Source organism: Hyperolius riggenbachi, unplaced genomic scaffold (assembly GCF_040937935.1).
Source record: "Hyperolius riggenbachi isolate aHypRig1 unplaced genomic scaffold, aHypRig1.pri scaffold_196, whole genome shotgun sequence".
NCBI lineage: Eukaryota > Metazoa > Chordata > Amphibia > Anura > Hyperoliidae > Hyperolius > Hyperolius riggenbachi.
The window spans coordinates 132081-151083 of record NW_027152407.1 but is presented as its reverse complement, the minus strand read 5'-3'; the positions used below and the strand labels follow the sequence as shown (position 1 = coordinate 151083).

Sequence of the window (19003 nt, the reverse complement as noted above, 5' to 3'; positions counted from 1 at the left end):
ACACATACTGGCTATAACGTGCTGCCCATTACAGGCTGTTCCGTAGTGCTGCACAGTGATCACATGGGAAGCTTTTGGCTCAGCACAGCTCAGTAACTTTGCAGGCAGTGTGATTGAAAGGCAATATGATCCTCCTGCACTGCACTAAACAGCTGCACTTATCTTCTGGGAATGCTTTCTTTCACTGTGCGACCTTTTCTTTCAAAGTGTACAGATGAACATATAGGTGAAATATATGTAAAGCATATGATTGCAGCATGTGGGTATTACATGCAAACATTTCTGCTCTCTACTCGTCCCTCCTCCCTTCTCTGTCCACTCCCTGCCCTCTGTCCATCTTCTCCCCTTCTCTGTGTGTCCACCCCCTCCCCTTCTCTTGTCCACAGACCTGTCCTGCTGTTCATTTCACCCCCGAATGCTTCCGGTAGTAAAATGATCCGAGATTCGGATCAGAGATCCGGATCTCTTCAATGATCCGATTCGAATCATCCGGATCATTGAAAAGATCCGAACTTCCCATCTCTATAGTACACAGGGAGGCTGGCCAGGGTTCCCTTCTGTGATTTGGTGCCAGGGCTTAGGCTGGGATGCCTCTGATTGGCTCAATGAGGTCAGGTGGGGCTGGCCAGGGTTCCCCTCTGTGATTGGTTGCTAGGGCTTCTGCTGGGAGCCCTCTGATTGGCTCAATGACATCATCTCCTTACTTTCAGTACCCGGATCCGGATATCCGTGGGTATCTGGATTATGCGGCCAGATACCCGCATAGAGCTATCCGGATTTGGGCCCAGGTATCCGGAATCTGGATCCGACCGGATAGCGGAAAAATGGTCGGTTACCAGGGTATCCGGGATCCTGATGAGCATCCCTGATTACAACTGTTATTTTACATGTGACACAAGACTCTGATATTACCCAAAATTTCATGAGTCATTTGATTGGCCTAAAATTCCCATGTTATTCCAATTACTGCAGGAAATTTCCACATACTCTGATTGGTCCAATACTCAAAAGTATTATAATTAACCAACTTTATTAACAAAATGACAAAAAAAAGACTTTCCTCTGAAATGGGTAATCTGCATTTTCAGTTATCCTGTTTTCCCTAGAATCGTAAATCGCCATTTCCGACCATCCCTAAGAAACTGACAATCAGGTCCTTTTAACCACAAAGCAGCCTTATTAAGCACTGGAATACACCCATCACAAACATGTCATGTCATTTTCTTCTGAAACTAATGGCAGACTTGACTGGAGAATAGCAACAAGGGAAAACACGGGAGGGAGGGGGGTGTCATATCTACACAATTTTGTGTGTGTGCATACAGTAAAAAAGAGTGCTGTAGTAATTTGAAGGCCAGAGAAAGCTGCTAGTGAAATATTGGAAAAAATTACCAATAATCCACTACTTAATTTGGATATTAACCACTTTACCACCACAGGTGCGTGTATCTATGCTCCTTTTGACATCCTTTCCCCACCAGGAGCGTAGATACACGCACCCCCGCCACTACCACCGATGTCCGCTCCCGCTCGCTCGTGCACGCCGACGGCCGCTCGCCTGGAGATCAATGAATGGGAAAAACTGTTCCCGTTCGTTGATCTAAGCCCCCAGCAATGATTGGCTGCTTCTATGAGAAGCAGCGCGATCATTGTGAAAAAAAGAAGTTTCCCAGCCTCATTGTACTTCCTGTAAGCGTACTTCCGATGCTTACAGGACACATTCACAAAAAGTTACTGTGGCCATCTTGTGGCCAAATAGTAAATCTACATACAAATACATAGTTTTACATTATAAATTAACTCATTACCTCCCACAATCCCCCCAATTTATTTTTGTAATAAGAAAAAAAAATATAATAAAAAAATACATAGTTTCCTTAGGGACTGAACTCTTTAAATCTTTAAATAGGTCCTCCAGCACCCAAAGCTGAGACACCAAAGTGCTCCCCTCCAACCCTCCCACTCCAGCCGTCACACCCCGATTGCTATTAGACTAAGAGGTGCCCCAGGGCCCCCAACACCTTAATATCTAGTTATCTGTCTTGCAGTCACTGCCATGCATCCCCTTTTCTTATTTCTTTCTGCTTCAAAAACAATAGGGGAATGATAGCTGAGAGAGTTGTGCGCCCCCTCCTACACTGCGCCCTGAGGCTGGAGCCTCTCTTGCCTCTGCCTCGGCCCGGCCCTGCAAGAGGGTATAACACTGTTATTTTATAAACTATGGGCTTGTAATTAGGGATGGACACAAAACTGAAAAAATGCACCTTTATTTCCAAATAAAATATTGGCACCAAACATTGTGATAGGGACATAATTTAAAAGGTGTAATAACTGGGACAAATGGGCAAATACATTTCATGGGTTTAAATTAGTAGCATGTATTATTTAAAAACTATAATGGCCAAAAACAGAAAAATAATGATCCCCCCCCCCCCCCATTTTTTTCCTATTTTCCCATTAAAACACATTTAGAATAAAATAATTATTGGCATAATGTCCCACCTAAAGAAAGCCTAATTGGTAGTGAAAAAAAACAAGATATAGTTGATTTCATTGCGATAAGTAATAATAAAGTTATAGATGAATGAATCGAAGGAGCGCTGAAAGGTGAAAATTGCTCTGGTGCTCAAGGGATTAAAATCCCTCAGTTGTGAAGTTGTTAAAGATCAGTCATTTTAACCTAACCTGCCGGAAGCCGCGTGTGTATCAGCATGTATACAGAGAGGAAAAGACCGGCGGCGAGAGACGAGCAGCGCTTGGAGCCAGGGAGGTGAGTTGTAAACAGCGGCGCTTCTGCCTGAGTATGCGTCTGAGGGGGGAGCATGGAGGGCGGCCCTGGAGAGGGAGGGAGAGGTCGGGCTGCCCTCCCCGCGGCTCTGGCTCCCCCCTCCATTATGGGGGACAGCTACCTATCTAACCTACGCTGGGGGGCACCTACCTAATCTAACCTACGCTGGGGGGCAGCTACCTAATCTAACCTATACTGGGGGGCACCTACCTAATCTAACCTACGCTGGGGGGCAGCTACCTATCTAACCTATACTGGGGGGGGCACCTACCTAATCTAACCTATACTGGGGGACAGCTACCTAATCTAACCTATACTGGGGGGCACCTACCTAATCTAACCTATGCTGGGGGACAGCTACCTAATCTAACCTATACTGGGGGGGCACCTACCTAATCTAACCTACACTGGGGGGCAGCTACCTATCTAACCTACACTGGGGGGGGGGGCACCTACCTAATCTAACCTCCGCTGGGGGGCACCTACCTAATCTAACCTATACGGGGGGGGGCACCTACCTAATCTAACCTACGCTGGGGGACAGCTACCTAATCTAACCTATATTGGGGGCAGCTACCTAATCTAACCTACTCTGGGGGGCACCTACCTAATCTAACCAACACTGTGGGGCAGCTACCTATCTAACCTATACTGGGGGGCACCTACCTAATCTAACCTACACTGGGGGGCACCTACCTAATCTAACCTACACTGGGGGGCACCTACCTATCTAACCTATACTGGGGGGCAGCTACCTATCTAACCTATACTGGGGGGCACCTACCTAATCTAACCTACTCTAGGGGGGCACCTACCTAATCTAACCTACACTGGGGGGGCACCTACCTATCTAACCTACACTGGGGGGCAGCTACCTATCTAACCTATACTGGGGGGGCACCTACCTAATCTAACCTACACTGGGGGGCAGCTACCTATCTAACCAACACTGTGGGGCAGCTACCTATCTAACCTATACTGGGGGGCACCTACCTAATCTAACCTGCACTGGGGGGCAGGCTACCTACCTAATCTAACCTATACTTGGGGGCAGCTATCTAATCTAACCTATACTGGGAGGCAGCTACCTATCTAACCTATACTGGGGGGCACCTGTCTAATCTAGCCCTATACTGGGGGGGGGGGGGGGTAGCTATACGTAATCTAACCTATACTGTGGGGGCAGCTACCTATCTAACCTATACTGAGGGGCACCTACCTATCTAACCTATACTGGGGGGCAGCTACCTATATAACCTATACTGAGGGGGGGCAGCTACCTATCTAACCTATACTGGGGGGCACCTGTCTAATCTAGCCTATATTGGGGGGGAGCTACCTAATCTAACCTATACTGGGGGGCACCTACCTATCTAACCTACACTGGGGGGCAGCTGCCCTATCTAACCTACACTGGGGGGCAGCTACCTATCTAACCTATACTGGGGGGGGGGGGGGCAGACTACCTATCTAACCTATACTGGGGGGCACCTGTCTAATCTAGCCTATACTGGGGGAGCTACCTAATCTAACCTATACTGGGGGGCACCTACCTATCTAACATATACTGAGGGGCACCTACCTATCTAACCTATACTGGGGGGGCAGCTACCTATCTAACCTATACTGGGGGGCACTTATCTAACCTGTATTGGGGGGCACCTACCTACCTAGCTAGTCTATACAGGTGGCAACTATACTGGCTACCTATATTAGAGACACCTACCTAAATAACCTATACTGGGGGCACCTACCTATCTAACCTATGCTGGGGGCAACTATTCTGGCTACCTATATTAGAGGCACCCACCTAGCTAACCTGTACTGGGGCACCTACCTATCTAACTTATACCGAGGGCGCCTGCCTATCTAACCTATACTGGGGCAACTATACTGGCTACCTATACTGGAGGCACCTACCTGGCTAACCTATAGCGGGGGCAACTATACTGGCTCACCTATGCCTGGCTACCTATACTGGGGGGACCTATAGCTGGCTACCTATACTGGGGTAGCTATTCTTGGCTACCTATACTGGGGGGACCTATACTAAGTGCAACTAGACCTGGCAAACCTATACTGCGGGCACCCATACCTTGCTCCGGGGAGGGGTCCAGGGGGGGGGCGCAATTTTTACACCTTCGCCCTGGGTGCATTTTAGCTAGAAACTGCACTGACCAGCACTCATAGGGATTCCTTACTTTACTGCTTGTGCTAGCCGCTCAGGTGGCTTCAGAAACGTTTCTGATCGGGAGACATTTGCACAGGAGCTCGGAGCTGTAAACAAGCTGTTACAGCAGGATACTAGACTGACTGAATTGAGCGTGCGGCCGCTGCCTGCTGGTCCTAACAGCTCCCTCTCTGTTCCGCTATTGGCCAGCTCCTGTTTAGGCTGCCCGCTGCCACTGCCTGCACGTACGCACAGGCTACAGTGTGCACGGCGAAGCGGGCGGCTGCAGATTGATCAAGCCCACCTGATCACTATCACGGCGGAAAGGTGTGTATGGCTCTCAACCTACAGTCGCCCTGTTGGCAATCAGGCGCCCTAGGAACCGGCCTTGGGGGCCTTTCCACAAATCCGGCCATGCTGGTCCTCAGTACTGATGGGCCGCCATGTTGGAGGTGGCCCAGATACACGGCAGTAACTTCAACATTTGCCCAAAAAAGATATATACAAAAAGGGCCTAATAAATAGCAGAGATTAACCAGGTCTTGATAAAAAGCATATACATGAATATACATACAACATACAGCTTATAATATTAGAAGTACAAAGTAAAAGATCTATGTCACATTTGTATTCAAAGAAAAGTGGTCTGATATTGGTTTAAAAATTCACTAATAAACTTATGGTAGATCCATGGTATGGCTTAAAGGGAATGTCCAAGCAAAATAAAAAAATGGAGTTTCACTTACCTGGGGGCTTCTACCAGCCCCATGCAGCCATCCTGTGCCCTCGTAGTCACTCACTGCTGCTCCAGTCCCCCGCTGGCAGCTTGCCGACCTCGGAGGTCGGCGGGACGCATTGCGTACATTTTTACGCATTCCCACTAGTGCAGGAACATTAACACATACAATTTTACGCATTACTGGTTTAATGCGTAAAATTTTACGCAATAAACCAGTAATGCGTAAAAAATGTATGTGTTAATGTTCCTGCACTAGCGGGAATGCGTAAAAAATGTACGCAATGCGTCCCGCCGACCTCCGAGGTCGGCAAGCTGCCAGCGGGGGACTGGAGCAGCAGTGAGTGACTACGAGGGCACAGGATGGCTGCATGGGGCTGGTAGAAGCAGAACTAGCTGGCGGCGGGGGACTGGAGCAGCAGTGAGTGACTACGAGGGCACAGGATGGCTGCATGGGGCTGGTAGAAGCAGAACTAGCTGGTGGCGGGGGACTGGAGCAGCAGTGAGTGACTACGAGGGCACAGGATGGCTGCATGGAGCTGGTAGAAGCCCCAGGGTAAGTGAAACTCATTTTTTTATTTTGCTTGGACATTCCCTTTAAAACAAATTTTTATGGGAACGTTGCCGAATCTGATTTGTTTCAGTTTTCAACAAGATTAACATAGTCTTAATTTAATAGGTACAACAGGTCAAAGCAGCATATAGCCAACAATATTAAAAAGTGTGGAATAAAAATGTGTATGAAAAAAAGGCCTGACGTTTTGGTTAAAAAGAACACTATTGTACTTATGGTAGATCAACGGTATGCTGAAGTGTCGTTAAAGTTGCCAGATATGATATTATTATTTTTTTTGGGGGGGGGGGGGTAAAAAGTAAAATAAACGGAACACAAGGGATGCATAATTCCATATGATGCATCGCTTGTGTTCCGTTGATTTTTAATGAGTCCTCTCTTTTTATATTTTATAGTATTATGATGTTTTTATCCTACTTTTATGCAGATTGATAATAAGAATTTTTTTGTCTGAAAAACATTTTTGGTGAAATACACCTATTAACCCCTTTTCCACCCCCCCCCCCCCCCCCCCCCAAAAAAGAATCATATTTGGCAATTTTAATGATACTTCAGCTTACCGTTGATCTTCCATAAGTACAATAGTGTGTTTTTTAACCAAATGTCAGACCTATTTTTCATAAACGTTTTATTCCACACTTTCTAATTTATGTTGAAAACAAGTAAAACTCCCCCAACCTCAAACCCTCCCCCTTCCTTCCTCGCCCCCCCCCCCCCCCCCCGAGAATCATATCTGGCAACTTTAACGACACTTCAGCATACCGTTGATCTACCATAAGTACAATAGTGTTTCTTTTCAAGCAAACGTCAGACCTATTTTTCATACACATTTTATTCCACACTTTTTAATATTGTTGGCTATATGCTGCTTTGACTGTTGTACCTATTAAATTAAGACTATGCTAATCTTTGTTGAAAACTGAAAAAACTACCCCCAACCCCCCCCCCCCCCCCCCCCCATACAAATCAGATTCGGCAACGTTCCCATAAAATTTGTTTTAAGCATACCATGGAGCTACCATAAGTTTAATAGTGAATTTTTCAACCAATAGCAGACCACTTTTCTTTTAATACAAATGTGAAATAAATCTTTTACTTTGTACTTCTAATATTATAAGCTATATGTTGTATGTATATTCATGTATATGCTTTTTATCAAGACCTGGTTAATCTCTGCTATTTATTAGGCCCTTTTTGTATATATCTTTTTTGGCAAATGTTGAAGTTACTGCCGTGTATCTGGGCCACCTCCAACATGGCGGCCCATCAGTACTGAGGACCAGGCATGCCTCTTCCAAGATGGCGGCCTGACTCCTCTCTAAAAGGGTAAGTCCTTGTAGGCTCCACCCACTGATGATGCACTTCCTCTCCCCAGTTGATGTCACATCCTGCACACTACTTAGCATGCTCAGTAGAGATGGGAAGTTCGGATCTTTTCAATGATCCGGATGATTCGAATCGGATCATTGAAAAGATCCGGATCTTTGATCCGAATCTCGGATCATTTTACTACCGAAGCATTCGGGGTGAGATGACTAGCAGGACAGGTCTTTCCCTGCTGTGGACAGGAGAAGGGGAGGGGGGTGAACACACAGAGAGAAGGGGAGAAGATGGACAGAGGGCAGGGAGTGGACAGAGAAGGGAGGAGGGACGAGCAGAGAGCAGAAATGTTTGTGCACACAATACCCACATGCTGCAATCATATGCTTTACATGTATTTATTTCACCTATACGCTCATCTGTGTACTTTCCATGCAAACGTCACACAGTGAAGGAAAGCATTCCCAGAAGATAAGTGCAGCTGTTTAGTGCCGAGTGGAGGAGGATCATTTTGCCCTGCAATCACAGTGCCTGCAAAGTTACTGAGCTGTGCTGAGCCAAAAGCTTCAAATGTGTTCACTGTGCACAACTACGGAACAGCCAGCCTATAATGAGAAGCACGTTTCAGCCAGTATGTGTGCTCTACACATATCTGGCAGTGGCACCCATGTCCCCTCTCTCTCATCTACCTGTCTCCCTGCAAGGCTGCCTCCCATCCAACAGAGCGATCCATCTCAGCTCTGCTTCCAGGACCCCGCTGCCCGCTGAGACCCCGCTGCCCGCTGGCCCCGCCCCTTTTGCGATCCGAATCGTTCATTTTGATGATTCGGATGATCGACTCATTAAATAGATTCGGATCAAAGATCCGAATCGTTCATGATCCGGACAACACTAATGCTCAGACACTCTCTGCCATTACAGAGGCACCGAGTGTTGTTTGTTTTGCTAGATGGTAAGTCCTGGTGGGTTCACCCACTTACATCTTGTCTTTACTGCCGCCATCCGTATTTTTTAACCCTATACTGGGGTATGTTTTGCTGCCACTGTTTTGTTTGTTTCGCTGCCATTCACACTCTTTTACTACCTTTTATCTACAGTCACCTCTTTTGCTACTTGCTCTGTAACTTGCACGTCCCATGGCCATAATTCATAAACCCCTTCCTCCCCCCCCTCCCTGCCCCCCTCCTGATACACAACTCCTGATACACAACAGCGGGCGCTGGCCTGTGAAACGCTTTGTTTTATCTGGAGTTCGGTAATAAATAGACTGAATGTACAGTCGTGTTGTGTCTGCTTGGAGGAGGGAAGTCCACCACTGCCTCCTCTAATTACCAAATTTTTGGCTTTTAAGCTCCTTTAAAATGCTTTTGGTTCTTTTCCATTAGCCGGGCGTATCCTGTAGGTGGCGACAAAACTCCACCAGAGTTACATCTTTCCCTACTATCCATGACGGCCTGGAGGGGGAATAGTAATTAGCGCCACCTGCCGGATGCGCCCGGCTAATGGATAAGTACCCCCTTTTGACACATACGGAGTTGTGATGCTTGTGCTGCCTTGCCTGGGAGCATTCTATGCAGTACTATTGCGCAGAACACTCCTGGCCGAACGCGTGACCATGAGCGGTGCATGCACCAATGCATGCGCAGAAGCTGCTGACCCATACGTAGTGGTGATGCTTGTGCTGCCTTGCCTGGGAGCATTCTATGCAGTACTATTGCGCAGAACACTTCTGGCCAGCCACGTGACCATGAGCGGTGCATGCACCCATGCATGCGCAGAAGCTGCTGACCCATACGTAGTGGTGATGCTTGTGCTGCCTTGCCTGGGAGCATTCTATGCAGTACTATTGCGCAGAACACTTCTGGCCAGACGCGTGACCATGAGCGGTGCATGCACCCATGTATGCGCAGAAGCCGCTGACCCATACGGAGTGGTGATGCTTGTGCTGCCTTGCCTGGGAGCATTCTATGCAGTACTATTGCGCAGAACACTCCTGGCCACAAGCGTGACCATGAGCAGTGCATGCACCCATACATGCGCAGAAGCCGCTGACCCATACGGAGTGGATGAATGGGTGACAGCAGAACTGCGGCGAGGGACACAGACTTCTCGGGGCGGCAGGAAGTCCCAGGTAAATAAAGCTACACTGATTTCATTTGCCTCATGTTTCCTTCACGTGCACCTGTAGAATTTTTATTCTTTGCCAAATTGAACCGCCCCATAAGGGAGGTTTGGAACTCAGTATGTTGATGGGGGTTAGGGGAGCACAATTTCTTACCTGTAGTACTGTTCATGCAGCCCCTTGTCCCTGTGATGGTTGCCAGCTGTACCTGGCCGCACCTAAAAGAATTCTGCTGTAGAGTGTGCTCCTGGCCGCAATGCATACTACAGCTCCCAGTATATATTGCTGCTTGCATCTCCTGGCTGCAATGCATACTACAGCTCCCAGTATATATTGCCGCTTGCATCTCCTGGCTGCAGTGCATACTACAGCTCCCAGTATATATTGCCGCTTGCATCTCCTGGCTGCAATGCATACTACAGCTCCCAGTATATATTGCAGCTTGCATCTCCTGGCCGCAATGCATACTACAGCTCCCAGTATATATTGCCGCTTGCATCTCCTGGCCGCAATGCATACTACAGCTCCCAGTATATATTGCCGCTTGCATCTTCTGGCTGCAATGCATACTACAGCTCCCAGTATATATTGCCGCTTGCATCTCCTGGCTGCAGTGCATACTACAGCTCCCAGTATATATTACCACTTGCATCTCCTGGCTGCAATGCATACTACAGCTCCCAGTATATATTGCCGCTTGCATCTCCTGGCCGCAGTGCATACTACAGCTCCCAGTATATATTGCAGCTTGCATCTCCTGGCCGCAATGCATACTACAGCTCCCAGTATATATTGCCGCTTGCATCTCCTGGCTGCAGTGCATACTACAGCTCCCAGTATATATTGCCGCTTGCATCTCCTGGGCGCAGTGCATACTACAGCTCCCAGTATATATTGCCGCTTGCCTCTCCTGGCATGCATTGTGGCCGGGACTGTGCTTTACAGTAGGATTCTGGTTGGTTGGGATAGTGAACATCCCATGGAATGGGGGCTTTACAAGTAGTCCCCAGTAGGTAAGCCATGGTGTAACCCCAGGCCTTCCAACAGCATACTGAGTTGCAAACCTCACTTATGGCAGGGTCCATTAAAAAAATGTTTTTTCCTTCTGTACTGATGCTCAGTGTACTTTCAAGTGTACAAACATTTATACTTGGGGCTTCCTCTAGCCCCTTGAAGCTTGTGGGCTCCCTCGCTGACCTCCTGGGCTGCTTTGTTCCTCCGCTGGCTGGAATGGGTAAAGCCATTAACCCCCCCCCCCATATATGGTGCTTCTGTGGCCAGTAGCACACTGTACCTGCGCAGAATGCTCCTAGCCACAGGAGTATGATCACGAATGTGCATGGCTGCAGATTTCCAGCACTCCCAGACTACCGAGCTAGACAGTGGAAAAATGGGCGGGACTGGGAGGATTATGAGGAAGCCCACAGCCTACAGGGGGCGCTGGAGGAAGTACTCAGGTAAGTATAAATGCTTGTAGTTCTTTGGGTTCTTTTAGGCCTCTTTCAGACAGGAGGCTGATCTGTGCAATTGTTGGGTAGTTCAGTCTCCCATCTGCTGCCTGTCAGTGCATTTCAGGTGCAATTTAAACACAGAACTGCTGCGGTTCTTAGATGACGTTTGTCAAGTGCTAACATGCAGTGGTGTTACGCAGCAGCAGAGCACCGTGACATGTCGAGTCTGAGCATGGCTGTGGTCACGCTTAGATCTGACTCCAGTGCTGATACGAGGCGCTAACAGGTGCTCAGCTGGTGCTGGAGAGCAGCTGACAGGCAGTGAATGAAATGCCTGTCCGAAAGTGGCCGTTTATGGTATTTCTCTGGGGGGAACACAACTGCTGCAGAGGGGCTCCTGATCTTCCAGGACCCTAACAACTCCCCTGGTCAATGAAATGGTAACCATTCTCTGATGTCAATCTTATGCTAATTGTATGCAATGTTTGCTGCTTAAGTGCCTGTTCAGACTATGCGCGTTCCTAGCCGTTTTCAGGTAACGCGTACGGGTACCAAAAACGCATAGAAACAGCTCCTAATGCTTTTGAATAGGCTATTTCAAATGTATGCGTATGAAACTCATACGTTTCTTATCCGCATTGCTGCATGCAGTTCTGTGCGTCACGCATAGAAACGGATGCATTGAAAGTCTATGGACGCGTATCAAAAAATGCGTACTATTGCGTTTTAACGTACGTTTCCCTCTGCGGTTCCCATAGATCTTTTTTTTTCTTTTTTTTTTTTTCTTTTTTTTTTTTTCCCCCTGGGTCACGTGTGCAAAACGCAATAAAAAACGCATTAGAATGCAAGAAAAGCGCATGCATTTTCAACTTGCGTTTCTTTGATTTTATACGCGTTCTTCACATGCTGACAGTCTGAACAGGCCCTAAGGCCACATACACACATCAGACCATAGTCTTTGGAAAATGAAAGATCACAGACCAATTTTACCCCCTTCCATGTAGTATGAGAGCCATACCTACACAGTCTATTCTATGGAGCAGAACTCCCCATCTGACAAAAATCTTTGCAAGATGCTGCACACAAAGATGCTGTACACATTCAACAGATCAGTATCTGCAAAAGATCTGTTCCTGCAAACGGATCTTTGGCAGGAACAGATCTTTTGCAGATACTGATCTGTTGCATGTGTACAGCATCTGTGTGTGCAGCATCTTGCAAAGATTTTTGTCAGATGGGGAGTTCTGCTCCATAGAATAGACTGTGTAGGTATGGCTCTCATACTACATGGAAGGGGGTAAAATTGGTCTGTGATCTTTCATTTTCCAAAGACTATGGTCTGATGTGTGTATGAGCCTTTAGAATTGGAATAATAAAATGTAGCCAGTTTTTGTTGAAGAGCCCCTGACTAGGGATCATTAATGATCAGCCAATAATTGCAAGCTGGTGCAGGATTATGCAAGTTTTACATACAAATGTATGAAGCATGAAAATGGAGCATGACCTCGGCAGAATTCATTTGTCCCTTATCCAAGCTGCATATATTTGCATATAAAATTGCATAATTCTGCTTTAACTTGGTAGTATTTGCATCTCATTGCTCCTCCCTACTACTGCATTGTGGGAGTTCCCGCCCCCTGCACACTGGTGGGTGGGCTCCTTAGCTCAGCCTGTAAGCTGTTTTCTGACCACAGACCATCAGTCTGTCAGTGTGTAAGTTCTTGGGATTTTTTTTTTTTGGAAGGGGAAGGTTATCAAGAAGAATATATTGGGCTCTATTCATAAAACATTTGTGGTAAAAAAAAATCTTGGAGGGAAAACACTGCATCGGTATTTTACACTTTTGTGTGCTAATTCATATAAATGTTTACACTTGCGATAATAGGTCGGGGAATTCCCGCACAGTGCTGCTGAGTTGTTACATTTTCTCCTGCAGAGACAGCATTAGTATAAAGGAGGCAGCCCCAGCATCCCTTTACATGTGCATTTTTCTGCCTCTCCTGAATCTGCACTGAATCTGTCTTAGGCCCAGTGCACACCAAAACCGCTAGCAGATCCGCAATACGCTAGCGGTTTTGGGAGCTGATTTCAGAGCGATTCAAGGTATGTTTAGAGAGGTTTTCTAAACATACCTAGCGGTTTTGGGTGCGTTTTTGTGTAGCAGATTACACATATTGTTACAGTAAAAGCTGTTACAGAACAGCTACTGTAACAAAAATGCCTGGCAAACCGCTCTGAACTAGCGTTTTTCAGAGCGGTTTTCCTATACTTTACATTGAGGACGAAACGCTTCCGAAAACCACAAACGCGCAGCAGGAGGCGCGTTTGCGGCTTGGCAAAAACCGCAAACCGCCGGTGTGCACCATCCCATTGCAATACACTAGACAAGCGTTTTTAGAGGCGGATGCGGCCGGCGGATCGCTCCAAAAACCGCTCGGTGTGCACTGGGCCTTAGTCTTTCTAAACAATCTATTTAATTGCTGCAGCTTAGAAGTTCCAGAAATGTTACACATGCCGGCTTTCTGATGTGAATTTTATCTGAAAACAGGTACCCAAGGGGTTAAAAAAACACAGCCTTGGTATTCCCGGAATGCCTTGTCTGCTCTCCTCTCACTGCAGCTGCCTGGGAGGTCTTTGGCCACATACACACATCAGACCATAGTCTTTGGAAAATGAAAGATCACAGACCAATGTTACCCCATCCCATGTAGTATAAGAGCCATACCTTCACAGTCTATTCTATGGAGCTGCACTCCCCATCAGACAGAAATCTTACCCCCTTCCATGTAGTATGAGAGTCATACCTACACAGTCTATTCTATGGAGCTGCACTCCCCATCAGACAGAGATCTTACCCCCTTCCATGTAGTATGAGAGCCACACCTACACAGTCTATTCTATGGAGCTGCACTCCCCATCAGACAGAGATCTTACCCCCTTCCATGTAGTATGAGAGCCACACCTACACAGTCTATTCTATGGAGCTGCACTCCCCATCAGACAGAAATCTTACACTCTTCCATGTAGTATGAGAGCCACACCTACACAGTCTATTCTATGGAGCTGCACTCCCCATCAGACAGAAATCTTACCCCCTTCCATGTAGTATGAGAGCCATACTCTACACAGTCTATTCTATGGAGCTGCACTCCCCATCAGACAGAGATCTTACCCCCTTCCATGTAGTATGAGAGCCACACCTACACAGTCTATTCTATGGAGCTGCACTCCCCATCAGACAGAGATCTTACCCCCTTCCATGTAGTATGAGAGCCACACCTACAGTCTATTCTATGGAGCTGCACTCCCCATCAGACAGAAATCTTACCCCCTTCCATGTAGTATGAGAGCCACACCTACACAGTCTATTCTATGGAGCTGCACTCCCCATCAGACAGAAATCTTACCCCCTTCTATGTAGTATGAGAGCCATACCTACACAGTCTATTCTATGGAGCTGCACTCCCCATCAGATAGAGATCTTACCCCCTTCCATGTAGTATGAGAGCCACACCTACACAGTCTATTCTATGGAGCTGCACTCCCCATCAGACAGAAATCTTACACTCTTCCATGTAGTATGAGAGCCACACCTACACAGTCTATTCTATGGAGCTGCACTCCCCATCAGACAGAAATCTTACCCCCTTCCATGTAGTATGAGAGCCATACTCTACACAGTCTATTCTATGGAGCTGCACTCCCCATCAGACAGAGATCTTACCCCCTTCCATGTAGTATGAGAGCCATACTCTACACAGTCTATTCTATGGAGCGGAGCTCCCCACCAGACAGAAATCTTACCCCCTTCCATGTAGTATGAGAGCCACACCTACACAGTCTATTCTATGGAGCTGCACTCCCCATCAGACAGAGATCTTACCCCCTTCCATGTAGTATGAGAGCCACACCTACACAGTCTATTCTATGGAGCTGCACTCCCCATCAGACAGAGATCTTACCCCCTTCCATGTAGTATGAGAGCCACACCTACACAGTCTATTCTATGGAGCTGCACTCCCCATCAGACAGAAATCTTACCCCCTTCCATGTAGTATGAGAGCCATACCTACACAGTCTATTCTATGGAGCTGCACTCCCCATCAGACAGAAATCTTACCCCCTTCCATGTAGTATGAGAGCCATACTCTGCACAGTCTATTCTATGGAGCTGCACTCCCCATCACACAGAAATCTTACCCCCTTCCATGTAGTATGAGAGCCATACTCTACACAGTCTATTCTATGGAGCTGCACTCCCCATCACACAGAAATCTTACCCCCTTCCATGTAGTATGAGAGCCATACTCTGCACAGTCTATTCTATGGAGCTGCACTCCCCATCACACAGAAATCTTACCCCCTTCCATGTAGTATGAGAGCCATACTCTACACAGTCTATTCTATGGAGCTGCACTCCTCATCAGACAGAAATCTTACCCCCTTCCATGTAGTGTGAGAGCCACACCTACACAGTCTATTCTATGGAGCTGCACTCCCCATCAGACAGAAATCTTACCCCCTTCCATGTAGTATGAGAGCCACACCTACACAGTCTATTCTATGGAGCTGAACTCCCCATCAGACAGAAATCTTACCCCCTTCCATGTAGTATGAGAGCCACACCTACACAGTCTATTCTATGGAGCTGAACTCCCCATCAGAAAAAAATCTTTGCAAAATGCTGCACACATGCAACAGATCAGTATCTGTTTCTGCAAAAGATTTGTTCCTGCAAATAGCATTCATAGTCTATGAGATCTGCAGATCATCATACACAACTTGTTTAACTGACATTTATCTGAAGATCAGACAATCATCTGCAGATCTGAAAATCCATCCTGGTGGATCTGATCTGCAGATGAATGTCTGTTAAACAAGGTGTGTATGATGATCTGCAGAGATCATAGACTATGAATGCATTTTGCAGGAACAGATCTTTGGCAGATCCCGAGCTTTGGCAGATCCCGAGCTTTGGCAGATCCCGAGCTTTGGCAGATCCTGATCTTTGGAATGTGTACAGCATCTTGCAAAGATTTTTGTCTGATGGGGAGTGCAGCTTAATAGAATAGACTGTAGGTATGGCTCTCGTACTACATGGAAGGGGGTACAATTGGTCTGTGATCTTTCATTTTCCAAAGACTATGGTCTGATGTATGTATGCACCCTTTCTCATTCACTTGCTGTTATCTTGCCTGTTACCCCTGACTTATCGCCTTATCTAAACAGCCTGGTTTCTCCGCACACATTCCACCTGCTCTAATCTTTATGAATTAACCTTCAGTGACGTGTTGTAGTAATCTCTGCACAAGGCGGTAATTTCCCGCACTGCTCAGGAATTGTATCTTTTCATGCGGAAACACCTTTTAGAGCCCGTTTCCACTATCGCGAATCTGCATGCGTTTCCTGCATGCAGATTCGCACAGCCAATACAAGCGGATGGGCCTGTTTCCACTTGTCAGTTTTCCTGAGCGTTTTTCTGTGCAGGGTTTTTCTGCACGGCAGAGCCCTCAGAATTCACTTGCGTGTGGAATGCATGCGAATCGCCGCTAATGTATTTAGCCAGACGATTGCTTACAAACAATTCTTCACAAAAGCATTCAGGAATGCTGGTTTGTGAATTTTCATGCGAATTCGCATGGAAATCAATGGAAATACACACCGGCACTGCCATGGTTAAATTCGCATACAGCGTCATTCATGCAAATTTTCATGCGAATTCGCATACACCCGCATGCAAAATCCGCATGCAAATTTTTACCTCATCGATTTGCACCGCACAAGTGGAAACGGGCCCTTAAGAATGAACACATTGCTAACTAGGTTGGGAAAGTCAGCTGTTTGCAGCGGTAAGCGTGCGGGAATGTTTTATGAATAGAGCCCATTGTGGATAACCACAGGTCAGATATCCTAAATAATAAAACGTGCGTGTGTCCGCGTGTGTCCGTCACTGCTTCCAGGCCTGACAGTTTGCTGTCGGAGAACCTCATTGCATTGTGGGAAATAACAGCCTTTTCCAACTGGCAAGCATGCAACTTCTCCCTGTGTGCCTATACTGCAGTCAGCGGTGGAGGACGGTCGAACGGAACACGTCTGTGCTCGCGTTGCTGGGGGGGGGGGGGGGGGGAGAAGGGAGAGCGTCTGTAGCTAGTAGATATATAATCCACTTTCTATTGGTTTTAGATATTCCAGGCTTGCATATTTGTATGTAGGGATGAGCAGGCAAATTTCTGTAACTTGATTTTGTAATTGTGTGTTTGTTTTTTTTTGTTTTTTTTTTACCTTCTCCAATACCAGTTGCTTGGCAGAGCTGCTAATTAGGGGTGGTCAATCAGATGCAAATCAGTTTGAGTTGGTGCAGTGTTTGTTTTACCCCTGTAATATCTATATCTGTTAATAAGCCTTTAATGACTGCCGCCTGTAGTGATCCGTAGTTATTGCTAAGGCAATAGTTTTGGGACCCAGTGCTGTACAGATGCATTGCTCTGCCATTACCTAGTGATGCATCTGTACAGCACTGGGGCCCCTGACCTGTTGTCCTAGCAATCACATGTATGCGTGGGATAATGGTCTGCTGCATGCCCAGCTAGTAGTGAAATAAGGTATCGCTGTAATCGGGAAGGGACAAACTGTGGCACTTGTCATGTGGAAACTAAAAAAGTGTTTTCTGCATCCCCCCCTCCCCCCCCCCATCAATACTGTTCACAGCATGTTTTGTATGGACGTGCATAACCGTCAATACCGCTAGGGAGGTTAACAAATATATATTATCTCTATCTGGAAATTGATTGTTTGGGACCACTGATGGACAAAAATCTCCTAACCAATCTGATCAGGTTAATTAAAGCTCTATCTGATTTTTGGATCCATTCGATCAATCTGATTGAATTGGTTAGGACAGGGGTTCTCAAACTGGGTGCCATGGCACCCCAGTGCGCCTCAAGCACCTCCCAGGGGTGCCTTGGCATTCATCCTCCTCCTCCTTTGTGCATTGCAATCAGGTAATGCAACCACATATTGATATACAATGCGGCTGCATAAACTTCAAGTTAACCTTTTGTGTTTAAGTTGGTCATCAGAGGACAGGTAAGGAAATGTTTGTCCTGCTAATGGGGGTTGCTTACAATCTGGAGTGGGTGCTGCCTAACAAGGGTTATAACAGCATTTTGGTAGTAGTTGTTGCCAAGGGGTGCCTTGAAAAAAATTCAAAGCCATTAAGGGTGCCCTCACCCAAAAAATTGTGAGAACCACTGAGTTAGGAGATTTTTGTCTTAGTGGTCCCAAACCAGCATTCCTGAATGCTTATGTGAAGAATTGTTTGTAAGCCATCGTCTGGCAAATTGTACCATTATTGGTCACCTTTTAAAGACTTGCTCATCCTCACTTAGATGGGGGTCTAAAACTATTTTTTTTTTAATTCCTTTGGGTGCCAATGTTCCCATTTTGAGCTATATTTTGTCTCCTAGTTGCACCCCATCCAATTGGGGTAGAAATGTTTCAAGTGCGCAATTTGACATGTATTTTGGTTTGCAGTCATGTCTTGCCATAAACTAAATGTTTAAGCTACTGTATATACCTTGCATGTACTTGCATGCAAGACTTTCTGCATCATTTTTTTTTTTGTGATGACTTGATATGTTTATGCGGCCGCTGGCAGTCCTTGCACTTGCTTGTGATGTTTTGGTGTGATTTGCATGCATATCTTTTATAAAAGAGAAACGCTAAGTAGCGTGGATCTGGGAGGGGAGCCCTAGAGCTGCGCAGCCGCGGCCTCCTCCGGCAGCCATATTTGAGGAGGCAGGAGAGCCCGACCCGGGCTGTGGGGTCGGGGTCCAGCCGGGG

General features: G+C 46.7%; 1 protein-coding gene across 3 annotated transcripts in view; it reads left to right on the top strand.

Annotated features, from left to right (window-relative positions):
- The first annotated feature begins 8471 nt into the window (after positions 1 to 8471).
- LOC137543743 (uncharacterized) overlaps positions 8472 to 19003 on the top strand; it is a 48352-nt gene continuing 37820 nt past the window's right edge. For all 3 annotated transcript variants that reach the window (XM_068264877.1, XM_068264876.1, XM_068264875.1), the window contains exon 1: positions 8472 to 8540. The gene's annotated coding sequence lies outside the window, so the exon portion shown is untranslated. The remainder of the gene's footprint in view (positions 8541 to 19003) is intronic.